This window comes from Lutzomyia longipalpis, chromosome 2 (assembly GCF_024334085.1).
Source record: "Lutzomyia longipalpis isolate SR_M1_2022 chromosome 2, ASM2433408v1".
NCBI lineage: Eukaryota > Metazoa > Arthropoda > Insecta > Diptera > Psychodidae > Lutzomyia > Lutzomyia longipalpis.
In genome coordinates, this window is record NC_074708.1 from 39,595,781 (window position 1) to 39,610,052 (window position 14,272).

At 35.2% G+C, this 14,272-nt stretch overlaps 1 protein-coding gene across 2 annotated transcripts in view; it reads left to right on the forward strand.

The window, feature by feature from the left end:
* LOC129791322 (leucine-rich repeat-containing protein 24) overlaps positions 1–14,272 on the forward strand; it is a 125,768-nt gene that overhangs the window by 98,337 nt on the left and 13,159 nt on the right. For both annotated transcript variants that reach the window (XM_055829437.1, XM_055829438.1), the window contains one exon: positions 418–489. The gene's annotated coding sequence lies outside the window, so the exon portion shown is untranslated. The remainder of the gene's footprint in view (positions 1–417; positions 490–14,272) is intronic.

Sequence of the window (14,272 nt, forward strand, 5' to 3'; positions counted from 1 at the left end):
TGCAGTATACCATGTCAGGGGGTGGAGGCCCTTTTCTTGCCATTCTGTACCCAGCCGATCGATCTCAATGGCATGACCCGATTCAAATTTATCACCATCACACCCATTCTCTTGTATGTAGCGTATATATATCGGGTACTCAATCACGCAAGAGAGGGGCATATATATATATATATATTTCCATCGACACGGAAATGTCCTGCGGAGATACATGAGGAAGTTGCATGCTTGGGATATTGAAAATGCTGAAAAGCGTCAAAGGAGTGTCAATTAATTGATGTTCTGTGTCAGTTTTCATTTCGAACATTACACTGTTTTTTGACAAGAAGCCCCCCAATTCGAGGGCACTCCCCTCCCCTACAATACAACCCTATTAATAAAATTCTATATATATTTTCTCATTTTCTCTCATTGCAGGTACAACGACGGGTATATAGCACGAAATTATGATATCTTGCCATCCACACAGGACACAACCCGCAAAAATTGGTGAGTATTCTTCTTGCGAATTTATCTCTGTGCGCTGCCTCTTGCTGACAAATTTCCTCCTCTGGGCCCCACAATCGTCCACCATTCTTTTCTCACCCCCGCTGAAAGCTCCCAAACACTTAATTTCCGTCTAAGCATCTGAAAAATGAACCCACCACCATTGTTCTCGTTTTTCGCCACCGCTACTCGGTGGGTCACTTCTCAAAAAGGGCACCCCATCCCCAAGTCCCTGGCAGATGGGTTGGTTGGTAGAGGAAGGCATCTACAAAACAACACCAAAGACATTCAAAACTTTTTTTTTCCCACCATCATCCCCCACACTGAGGGTAGTGGGCTACCACCCCGCAAACAGAATAGAAAAAAAACCAAGTCCCAGACGGAGATTTATCGGATAGTGCGAAGCAAAAAGCAGGAAAAGCGATGGGGATGGCAAAAGGGGTCTTCGCTCCGTAGAGTCCTCTCAATTAATTATTATTCTGGGAATAAACTTGCAAGTCGTGTCCGTAAAACTTGTGCTCGGGGTCAGCGGAAGAGAAGATTCCACACGACATTATGAAGGAAGTTATGTTGGTCGTTGCCGATGGGAATGGTAAACAATATGTTTGCGGAGCATTTTTGGTATTTTCCTCTTTTGGCTATGTGCACCACACACAAAGAGGTTTGCTGTTCATCACAATCGATCACGTGGGGGGTTTTGTTTGATCATTATTGACTTTTGTATTCAAACACACTCAGAATTGTTATGTATACACAACACATAACTCCATTTTGTTCATCTTGCTTTCTGCCTCTTTTCTGGAACACCAACAGCAGCAGCAGCAGCAGCTCTCTTCCAGTCTCTTTGTCATTTATATTTTAGCTATATAGTACAACAGTAGAAGGTGGATTATTTAGATGCGATCGTTGCCAAGTAAAAGTGAAAAAAAATTAATCAACTTAGAGGGGCATTTATCTGAATAAAAATTATTCAAATGCTCTTCTATTTAATAGCAAATAATCAATAAATATTCGGAATATTTATAAAAATTCGTTCGGAATATTTTGGATGGAATTAAGAAGCAAAACACGACTAAAAAGAATGAAGGAAAGAGCACAAAGCGCAAACAAAAAGCTTAATATGTTAATAAGAATTCGTAAAGGTCTATTTAAATTGCAGAAATGTGATGAATTCAGTAATAAGTCAGAAAAGTCCCAAGAAAAAATATTTTCCTGGAAAAGTTATAGGTAATTTTGATTCTGTAACAATTTTCCATTCACGGTTATAAATAAAATCCAATTTTTACAGACATAATATTTTTTATTAGAACATTTTTTCATAAAACTAATATTCGAAAAAAAATTCAAAAATCCGCCAGATAAATTCCCCTTGCATTTTTGCTGAATTTCATAAGAAGAGAAAATCTAGATAATGGGGTCAATTCTTACAAAAATTTATTCTTTTCTTGTCCAACAATCTAAAAGTTGTTGTAAGAGTCTGACAGATCTTAAACATTTTAAATTGTTCTATCGTCGTTCTATAAAAGAAAAACAAAGAATTTTTGTTCCAGGAAATATTCAGAAATATCTTTAAAGGGCCCTGGAAAAGTAATTTTCTTTCAGAAACCTAAATAAAGCAAATAATCATACAAAACTGAGGAATTGTAAGAAAAAAGAAAAGATTTTTATTGGAATCCACCCCAATTTTTAGAATATTTAATTGATTTTTCGTATAAATTCTTTTATTTAAATTGTCTCTATGTTAGGAGCTAAGAAAAAATATATAACACCCCCTGTTGTCGTATATATTACACCCCTTGTGCACCCCTATTGCAAGCAATGTTTAACATCCAAAACACTTCCGATGCACGCGTTTTTTATCAGAATTGTTGGCATTTTATCACCAGTAGGGGTTGCATTGATCCAAATACCCTCGCTACATTCCTTTTTAGGGGATGATTATAATGTTCCAATTTTGATGGTTTATTTAGAATTTAACATTTGATTGCGAGTGATTTGATCGGCACGTGCTGTATTTCAACCACGAACGTATAAAATGGAATCTGACGCACTCATCGCACACTGTTTGACTAGTTGCTGATATACGGGCGACCACTGATAAATGGGATCAATAAACCATATGGATAGGGAATAAAGTCACACGTCTCGGTCTGCAATGTGAAATAAATGTCAGTTGCAGCCTCTGAGTGTGCCCGCTAATTAATCTCCTAAATCGTTTTGGGCACTAATCCGACGGGATAACAAAGCGCACACCGACAAACCCTATATAGGGGTAGATGGGTGGGTGTATGACTGTGAGAGCAAAGGAAAAATAAAAGGGAATGGTGGCTCGAAAAGAAGTGTCTTTTGTAGTCATTTTGGACGTGTGATCATCCACCTTTTGCGGAGATGGGAATTGTGAGATGAATGTCATCGCTGAAAGGGGCTATATGGGATGAAATTTAAATAATTCCCCCCAAGGGGCTATATATACCCAAGCCCAGTAGTGAGTGTGGTCCCTCTATGTGACTTTCTCTAAGCTGACAAAGGATTGAAATCCTAGTGCTTGTAGTTGGAAAGTTTTCAATGACCCCAGCATGGATAATGTGTTATGTGTAAACATAGATGGATACTATATATGAGAGGAGAGCAAAAAAAAGAGGAAGAAAAGTAAGAGATGAGGCAAAAGAGAGAAAAAGCTTTTCAGGACCTGTGGACCTTTTATTCATGTAAAACTTTTATCACAGTCGTTGACATTCTCACCCATTGTTATATATATTTTATATCTTGATAAATGGCCAAGTGAAATGGGCGAGGGTTTCACTCCGAAAGAACTTCTCAATGGCACTCTGGAGAGAGGACCAGTTGGGGGTGGGAATGGGAGGTGGATGAAGTTGTTGGGGGTCTGGAAAAAAAGTTTTGTGGCAACAATCACGGGAAATATTGAGAAAATATTTAAACTAAATATTTTATCCTTTTTTGCCAATCTCTTTGACATTCAATGACCCTTTTCAATGTAAGTCTGATTTTTCACCTGTTTTGTATGTATTTCTTATCAATTTCACCTGAATTTGATAAAACTTTAAGATTACAGACAGATAATCTATTTTGAGTACAACAACTGCTGATAATTCATAAATAAAGAAAACATTTTAGAGCAGTTAAATGAATATTTCAGTTATTAAAGAAATATTCTCTGAATGAAAATTGAAAGGAAATATCCTTTAAATTATCTCCTTTACACCATTATAATAAGATACGTTGTTTAAATGAAACTTGAGAGCATATTATGTCTTAAAATTTAGCCTCCACATTCTCAAGATTATACGGAAAACATTAGTTTCACATGAGAAACTCCATAAAGTGCGATCTCCATTTACCTTATCTCTTCATTACATGACTTTATATCGTCTCCTTGTTTGTTGCAAATGTACATACATATAATGAAGTCTGTGTGAACGAAGCACAAGAGTTGTAGTATGTTGAATTAAATTTAATATATCTCAAGAGAGGTGAGAATGATAGAGATGTGCCAGTATATGCAGAGAGAGCACCATATCGGAATACAAGAAATGAGATAATCGAGGTGTAATGCAAATCATGTAAATTTTATACAAACTATGTGAATCGCACCATAAATGAATAATTCCACACTTCTATGTGTGTTGGTGGGGGGGAGGGGGTGATATTCAATTAAAAGAGGTGACATCGTTGAGGCATCATACCCCCAACCCTCTGCATTCAATACCACTCCAAATTATGCTCAAATGACGAAGTTTTATTCTCAAGCACGAGGACTGTCGTGAAGGGCAAACTTTTCCATGAGGTTTCAAACGTTAAGGAATTAAATTAAATTCTTCCAACCCCCTTTTCTATATTCTGACAACTTACACTGTGTTTTAGTGTCAAGAAAATCTAACTATATATACCATACCTATTAAGAGAAGGAGGAACATTTTCCCGCATACGACACTTCTTTCCAACCCAAAGGAGAGTCGCTGAATTTGGCTGAATTAACAGGAAGAAGTCTAAGTGATGGCGCAGAGAGTCTCTGATTCGACCATTGATATTTCTGATTGCAGAAGAATGCTAAATGGGGGAAATTACCTCCCGAAGGAGAGGAATCCATGTCACACCAAGGAGGAGGTTGAAACTCCATTATTTCTCTCATTCTTAGCGTGGCATTCAAGAAACGCCAGAACAAAAGACTTTCACGTCAGGTGACAGTATGCCTAACAATTTGTGAAAGAATAGTAGTATATAGAAGAAAAGGTGGAGCAGAACACAAAAATATAGGTCAAAGAGGGTACAGGTGCTATTGTGCACTGAAAGGCATTAAAATAAAACGTTAAAGAAATATTTCTTTGAGAATGAATTGAAATAGTTTTCTCCTCTGTAACCTATTTAACGTAGTTCATGGCATAACCTCTTTTAAAAATTGAAAATTATTTATAAAAAAAAAATAGAGGAAAAACAAAGAATTTTCTTATGTCGAAATAATGAGTTAAATAATTCTTTCCGTTGCTCTGTAACATAAATGAGAACTCTTCATTAAATTACCCATTTATCTCATTCACGTGGACTCTGAATTAAATCCTAAATTGCTATGGAGACGCCTGGTACTTTCCACAACGCCTCCACATTGATTCAAAATTACCCAAAAAAAATACAAAGAAAACATGAAAATTTAAACCTTTACCAGCTCTACATCCCTCTAAAATGTCTTTTATTAATAATTTTATCACCAAAAATATGTTCAAAATCCATTTTCGAGATTCAATGAAAAGTTTTGCGGATGGTTGAGATATTATTAAAATAATAAGCATACTTATAAACATACCACTTCCGCATTGAAACTTTCAATGTTAATACGACAATGGGAAAGTTTCACACAGTAACTAAACAGCTTTCATCTCGGGAAAAGCTTTTGTTCAACTGTTCACGAAGTTTTTGAAAAAGTTTACATAGGATGTTCACCTTAGAAGAGATCCGTTTTGAGAATTACTCATCAAAAGTTTACTATAAATGTTATGTAGATATATAACAAAAACTTCCCGAGATGTTATTGAAACAAACAATTCTAGGATTTTAAGAAACTGACCATGTTTTTGGGAGAAAGCAGAAAATTTGTTTTTCATCTATTTTTGGAAGATTCATTTTCTGGGAAAAGGAAAATAAATAAATTGTCGATAAGAATGAAGAAAATCTTGTTTGTCTGAGGCGTTTCCTTGATTTTAGAAGAAGTTATAATTTTAACTTACCTCATCCTCACGAGATTTCTTCGCTAAAATTGTTGATGATATTTTTATCCAGTTTTGGTATAAGAATAGAAATAGAATTGACTTACACGTAGGAGAATATTTATGTGAACATGAAATGAAACACTCTACAATGGCAGGTAAAATTTGTAACAGTGCACGTTGGAAAAGTTTATCAGATACAAAATTGTCCTATGAATTTATTAAGGGGCGCGCACACGACTTTGCCATCCTTGAAGAATTCCAATTTTATTCAGCGCGACAAAATTATGTGAAATATTTTAAAGTTCACCAAAGTTTTCTACATAAATAAAATATACGACTGCAACACAAAATACTTTTCCTTCTTGGCCTCTTCGAGGAGTTTGGAAAACGAGCGCGAGCCCCTCACACCTTGGGGGCAAATGGGGATGAAAATATTGCTATAGCTGATTAAAAGTTTATGCATAGGAAGTGAATCCGATTAGCACAATTAACAGCTCACCGAGTGTTTTTAGCTTCCTTTCTTGGTATCGTAGGAATAGCCTATTAGGCAACAAATCACAAACCTGAGTGTAGCACCACCTACATTTTGCACAAGAACCCAACAAATGGAAGAATGCCAAATGAAGCCCACCGTATGCTTAACTATTAATATTCAATGCTACGGTGTTTTCTTGTCGGTATGGTAAGATATAAACCCATCCGGGGGGGCGAAAACAATGCTTAGGTACACAAAGACTTTCCTTTTGAGTGGGTGAAGCTTAAGGGGTATCTAAGTACACAGAATATAGGTACAAGAAGGAAGAGGAATATTTAAACTGATTTAGAAATTTTCGTTTTTCTTTAACGACTTATCTTAAAAATTAGTTGGTGTTCCACTTCGTGGCCAACACCAAGTATTTTATTTTTTACGATCTTTTACATTTTCTTACGTTTATTAAATCTTTATAGCCAATTTCTATACGTTTTTTTATTTAAATGAAAGAAGGAATAAATCGTTATGGATTGAAGACGTCTTTAACTTCCCCAGCGATTTATTTCCCAATTCATTATTTTTTTTAAGTATAATTAAGCTTCCTATTTAATTTTAGATAAGTTGTAAAAGCTTAAAAAAGGCTCCGAAAGAATCATAGATAGAAAATAATTTTTTTAAAACCAAAACAATTCTCTAAAACTAATTAATTTCACATATTCTTTGTAGTTTACATTGTCACTAATTCGTGGAATAAAATTTAATTAACAAATGATGGCATATTTATTAGATGTATCAAACTGAGAGTGATTTATGGAATAATTTTCGGGATTACACTAATATTTTATGAAACATACAATATAATTAGTTAATTAATAATTAATCAATTTAATTTATGAGATTTTTGGGCTATATACCCCCTAATCCATTGGCTTTCGTGGTGAAATTGAAATGAATAAAGCAATGTTAAATTAAATAAAGTTTTGTGAATTTGTTGGACAGACTTAAGAGACTTGCCAACCCCTTCTGAAGTGTGAGAAATCTAAGGAGAAGATGGGTAAAATTGTTGGGTTCCCTCTCGTGTTTGGTGAGGTAGTATAATTTTAAATTTGAAAAATATTATCTTGTTATTTGTTTGGGGAGGGCGAGTCATCAAAAATTTACCCCAACAACAATAAAAGAGAGAAAACTCCTACCAAAGTTACCAGCTAAAGCTCAAAAAGAAGAAAATTTAACATTGGGACTGAAAAATGAAGAAGAAAAAACTTCTCAAGAATTCACTCTGCCCAATGTGAGATGGCTTTTCGTTGTTGGTCCATGAAGCCTGGCGAATGGCGATGAACTGAGGGACATTCTTGTTATGCAATGAAAAAAGTATGTATGTATGGTATGTGCAATATAGGAAATACCATAGAACTTTACAGGGAAAACTGCATAAGAGAGTGAGATACTGCAAAAGTTGACAGAGAAAAATTTTCATGTGAAGAAATGCACACAATTTCGATGAAAGTTCCGGGACTTACATAATACAAAACTTACAATCCACCCCTAATGGGACTCTCGAGAGAATTTCACTCCATTCTATGTATTGTATTTAACTTTTCAACCTTTTTCCAAAGTGAAATTATTTTTCTTTTCCATTCTCTATCATCCAACTGTTTTGCATCAAAAGCTGGGAGTTTGTGAAAAATCTCTGACCACACTGGAGCTAAATTTGAATTTATGGAATTTCTCCATTTTGCTCCATTTTCTGTTTGTGGCATAAGAGTGAAAATTCAGTGGGGACAATGCGATGGTTTTAATGCGAAAATCAATGCTACATGCACATTTGCGATTTATCTAATATTTTGAATATAAATTAACGCATAATTGGGTCACAATGTTATGAATTTCATTTAGCGCTATACAATGAGATTTTGCGCCATTGTATGAAAACCCTCAATTATGTGTTAATGTTTGTTGGCCCCTTGGCTCTGCAGAGTATGCTCAGGACACGGAATTCACTCGATAGTTAATCCCTTTTCCATTATTAAGCTTTCCAAATTAAACAAAATTCATTGAAATTTTTATTATTTTCTTTAATATTGCGTTCACAGAAAAATTGCCTAAAATCGAATTTATATGAGATTATTAAAAAAAAAAGTATAAATCGTTAAATTATTTCAAAAATTTAAATTAATTCAAACTATCATTTTGCCTTTACCAATACATATTAAATTTATTTGGAATTAATTTCGACGATTAATTAATTTATAAAATCCATTTTGTGGACGACAATTTAAATTCCGTGGCATTCATGTATTAATAAATCTAAATTAATCTAATTTTATTTCTAAAACATGTCAATTTTATTGAGATAATTATGCAAATTTTGGAAAAACATAAAAGAGTTGCTAATTTTGGGTTTTGTCCCAACAACGGTCAAAAATATTTAATTTTTATTAGTTTAATATTAATAATTGATATATTTCATCAACATGCGGGAAAAAAAGAAAATATCCATAAAATTTATATACATGTACATATATGTACGTGAGAAATATTAAACGATACATGCTGTATTGCCAAAATAAACGTCTAGCCAATTATTTTACAAATGGAATAACCGGCGAAACATTTATAGCTTAACAATAAATTCCCTTATTTTCTCTCTCTCTCTCTCACTTTACTCACCCCCTTTTGCCATTTGGAGCTTTTAATCTCCGGCAATGTGGAAATTCTCGGGGGCTGGAGCTCATTTAGTGGGGGATTCTGTGTTGAGTGCCAAACCACGTGGAGAATATACCCAACTACATGTACGGGATAATTTGTCAGAACTGAGATTTCTTCTACGATTAATGTGAATACCTCCGAAAGCACTTTATGCATTGTGTTGTTCTACCCCCCCAATGAAACAGAAAAATTTACCCTCTCTTCATGCTACCTACCTACCTATTGTCTGGGGATACATAACATTGGTACACTCTTTCAGTGTACGAAATTGGGTTTATTTGACCTTGTTTGGAGCTTCTGAGCTATGCTGTGAGTGTAAAATGAATTAAATGTAATTAAGCTCATTGAAATTTAAGTATAAAATTAACTAGGTATAAAACAAATCAAGAAAATTTCATAAATTCATCAATATCTTAAAATGATTAATTTCAATGCTTTTATCAATTTAAGCTGCTTAATCCTTGATTTAATCCTCATAGCTCTCACGTATAAATTCCATAAATTCCCACAAATCCAATTTCCAGCTGTAGGTATTGAATTGAATTGGGAATAATTAATTTTATGATGTCTATTCTCACAAATCAATTTGTTTTTCTCATATTATTGATTTCAGATCAGTCTAATTCCAACATAATTGAGCTATTTAACCCTTTAAGGTCCGCGCCTAAACTGCTGGGCCGATTTTGGAAATTTTGCTGTTTTTCAACTCATTGGGCGTAATTATACAGATTTTAGTCGAAAAAAAATTTTTCCATATTACGGATTTTCCGGAAAAGCTTTGGGTCAGCATATGACCCAATGGACCGCAAGGGATACAAAACACGGATTTTTGATATTCACAATTAAGAAGCACTCTGTGTCCGTGGCCGGTAATGTTACCCCCAAGACGCCTCGGAAGCACCCTGGGATGAACTACAATGAGATTCAGACCGACCAGAAGTAGTTTGGTCAGGACTTTCAGTGTCATCCCAGGTAAAGGTTCCTCTAATCACACACCTTGCCACGGTTTTGTGGTTAATTTACCACTTATTTACCACATATTTGAACAAAACTGAACAGAATAGTAAAGGAGGATATCCAATCCTCCATCAGAGCACATCTCAGCCAGAGATTCTGGCCAGGAAATCGCTCAAATCACCGAAATTCGTGGCTCATCCAGCCACTTCTCCACACTATAAACACGCACCTTGTCACGGTTTTGCGTTAAATTTATCACTTATTTACCACAAAATTGCATTAAACTTAACACAACACTAAAGGAGGATACCCATCCCTCCATCAGAACACATCCTGGTCAGAGATTCTGGCCAGGAAATCACTCAAATCACTGAAAATCATGGCTCATCTAGCCACTTCACCGCACTGTTTATGTATGGGAAATGAGTTGTCAAAAATTCCGCGTTTTGTATCCCTTCCCGTCCATTGGGTCATATGCTGACCCAAAAAGTTTGGAAAAGCTTTTTGGAAAATTGGTTCAACTTTCAAGGTTCTCATAAAGCAATTTTTTCTTGTTATTTAGTCTATTTATAAGATTCAAGTCGATTTAGACTATCGGAAAATTATAAAATAGAAAAAAAGACTGATTTTCAAAGTGATGAAAATCGACCAATTTTTCCCAAGTTTGGTGCAAAAAATCGACTATAAAGGAATTTATTGGACGAATCAAAAAAATATGTCTTGAAAGGTTGATCCTTTAGCTTTATACTGGCGAAGAAAGCATCCAAAAATATTAACTAGAAGTATCTCTAAAAAATCATTTTCGTTTTGGGTCAGGGTATGACCCAAAAAACGTTAAAGGGTTAAGGAGCCTCAAATTCAATTCAAACTTCCTTCAATTACAAGTCTATATATTTTTACATGATGTATTAGGGGAAAGTTGGGGAAATTTCGGAAAATAATTTTCCATATTTTCTTTTTGAACCGATTTTTTTAGATTTACTTAAAAATATCTGATTTTGCGGGTAAAAATTACAGAAATATTCAACGAATGATCAAAAATCGATTAAAAAAAAAGAAGAAAAAAAAGTTGAAAGAAAGCTGAGCAGAATGTTTTCCCCGGCTTACCCTATATATAAAGTCAATATTTGGGTGTTTGTCAATCACCTCTAATATAATCACAATGTCAAAGCTGAAAGGAAGCTTAATTACCAACTTTCACCTAATTTAATTGATCGCCATGTAACCACACTCATTGGGTAGGAGTTGCAAATTTTTCGCGTCACTTCTCGTTAGCATGCAGGAGAGCGTCACGTGCAATAATTGGATGGGCATTAACTACTTAATAACCTCTTTAATCTCCACTTTGCACTCAACGATTTAGGGTACCCTGCCTGCACACACATCCAGCCTGAAAATGGTGATGTGCAGAGCAGAGAGGAGATGCATTGCCAGGCGAAATTGGTGAAGTTGTCCGTGATGCTGAAGCTCGTACACGGAAATTAATCCGCAAGAGAGATTGATGAGTATTAATGAGTGTTACTATGGCGAAGACTTCATCAGGTGACATTCCCATGGGTTAGGCGCGGGGTGGTGGGTGTTTTGCATCGTCAGGGAATGAGATGTTCAGCATGAGAGAGTCGTGGTGTGTGAAAGAGTACATAATGACCGCATCTTCGTAATAGTCGTACTAATCGCTTACTTCCAGAGTAAAAGATAAATTTATGTCATTACGTAAATTAGATGCGGTTTTGTCGGGGACTATTGCACGTTGCTGAAGACTTTGCCTATACATGTAGCTATAGTATATGGTTGGACTATCGATCTATGCGCTTCCACAATCTCTGCAGACAGAGGCACAAGCGTGCGAGTTCCATGGCGGGAGGAAGGCATAAATCAGATATACGATTTGTACTCACAGTGGGCGCCCACAGAGTGGACGGGCTTGTTAAAATCATGATCCAGTGCGGTTATCCGGAACGCGTGGGTGGCACCTCGACTCTCATCAATTTATCCAATATATTTTCTCTGATCGAACCTACAAGAGCACAGCCACAGAGCATCAGCCGCAACGGTCATGTGGTGTGAATGTAAATCGCGAGATATGTTCCATTTTAATGCTTCCCCAAAATGCTTAATAATCCCCACGCATCGGAGAAATTTTCAAGCGAAAATGCAAATTGAGCCAATTTGCACCTACAAACCCCCCTCAACCTCCCCCAAGCTCATTTTGTGAGCTTTTTTATTATTATGCACTTATATCCTTTCCCAAAATGAAAATGTAATAACACTGTTGAGGGATATATTATGCAGAAATTTTCGAGCATGCATGCTGAATAGAGTTTCCGCGTCATTTCACATATGGTGCACCCGAATTAAATAAGCCCAATGGAGTAGAATAAATCCCATTCGACGTGACTATGAATTGAGCAATTTTCAAGTAAAACATGCACCATGATTCTCAGCCGATGTAGTACAATGAACTACCACAAGATATGATCTACATAATAGGGGTTGAAGCCACCCGCTTAAATTGTTCTCTCCAACACAATGCGAGCTTTTCATTTTTTTTTTATTTTAATTTGCTTTCAACATAATAAAGTATATCAGGTTCCGTCTATTGTTTGCTACTCTTCTCTCGAAACAATGTGATGTACATCATAATGCGTAGGCCTAAACTTATATGGAAAATGATGGTGGAACATAAACTCTAAAGCCACTAAACTATGCTTAAGTTGCTAATGAAAATGATTCATATAATGACGTAATTATGGGAGTAAAATTGACGTTAATTTTCACGAAAAACTACCCTTGAATTTGTTGGAATTTTCAGCATTAAATCACGAATAAAGGGCATTAAATGAAATCTTTTTTTAAATTATTTAAGTTATATTAAGGTAGTTCATGAATAATTTTTGATCAATTAATTTTAGAATTTATATATCTTTCTTTTAGAAGAATTTTCCAATTAAAGATTTTCATTGATTGAAGAAAGAGTTTTTCTGGGAGAGGTTGAAAAATGAAAATAAATATTCTTCTGACAGAATAAAAAAAGAATTTTCTATAAGAATCCAGATTAGAATATTAGAATAGAACAATAAAGAAAATTTAAAAAAATTACCAAAAAAATTAATATATTAACAAAATAATATTCTTTGCTGTTGGAATAGTAAAAACTTACGGCTAGAGCAGAAGAATTCGGAAAATTACAGTATTAGATGACAGAATAGAAGAATTGACAAACAGAATATAATTCTTTACTGACAAAATAGGATAGTTATCTAACAAAACCAAATTCCTTGCTGATAGAATAAAAGAATTGGTTAACAGAGTTAAATTCTTTGCTGGCACAATAGAAGAATTATCTAACAAAATTAAATTCCTTGCTGACAGAATAAAAGAATTTAATAACAGAATAAAATTCTACAGAAAAAGAATAAATTAATTCAGACCTAATATTAAATTCTATTCAACTCCCAAAAAATCTCTGAAATTCCAAGATTTTGTACTTAAATTTTAACAATTTCAAGGATTTCTTGGTCGCAGAATTCGACTCATTAATACAATTTCTATTTAAATCTCCTAAAATTACCAAAAAGAATCATCCCCTAAATAAACTCCGCTAATAAATCAAATGGGTTTGAATGAATCGAATAAATGCTACTTATAATATATTTTCTCCTGAAAAAGTTTCGCCTTTCTGATGAAGAAGATTGCAAAAGCTCCCCTCCCATTAAGTGCAAGATAAAACCTCTGAATGTTCCTAATTTAGTCATATATAGAAAACTAAAGAGAGAGCGTTTCGATTTTCTTCTTGGACGACGTCACCAGCCAAAGAAAGCTTTGTGCCCAGAAGTGCCCATTACACCCCCACCATGAGAGATTGCTTTCTTTTCGATTCTTCTATAGCAAAGTTCCCAAAAATAGTCTTTAGCAATCGTACCGAAATGTTGTATAAATATATGAGAGCCTTTCGTGCTTCTTGGACGTGTTTATTAGCTGATTACTTGATTGCGTGCACCGTCCGGTGAGATATTCTTTATCATTCGAAAGAACTGTGCTAACGTGGTACACCCCTTTCCATGTATGAGCTGCTTTTTTTTCTCAATCAAAATCCTCCCCGACCCTTCGTTTGGGCAGCACGGAATGTGGTTCGCGAGAGAAAATTGATTTTTCTCTTCAGGTCAACATAATCCTTAAAAAAAGGGTTGTCCTGCGCCCACAATATTTTTAGAAGTCGCCTTATACCATTCAACCTGACCCATCATCGTTGCTAATTGAAGTTTGAAATACAAGGATCTGCACACTTTTTTTCACCCCATATCCTCCATCCGCAGCACACAGGTGGATGAAAGTGGTGAATGATGAGACAATTTTTGTGTGTGTGTGTGAGTTCTCCATCCCAAAAAGGGTCACTACCGCCGCTGCTTGCTTTTGAGAAAGCACC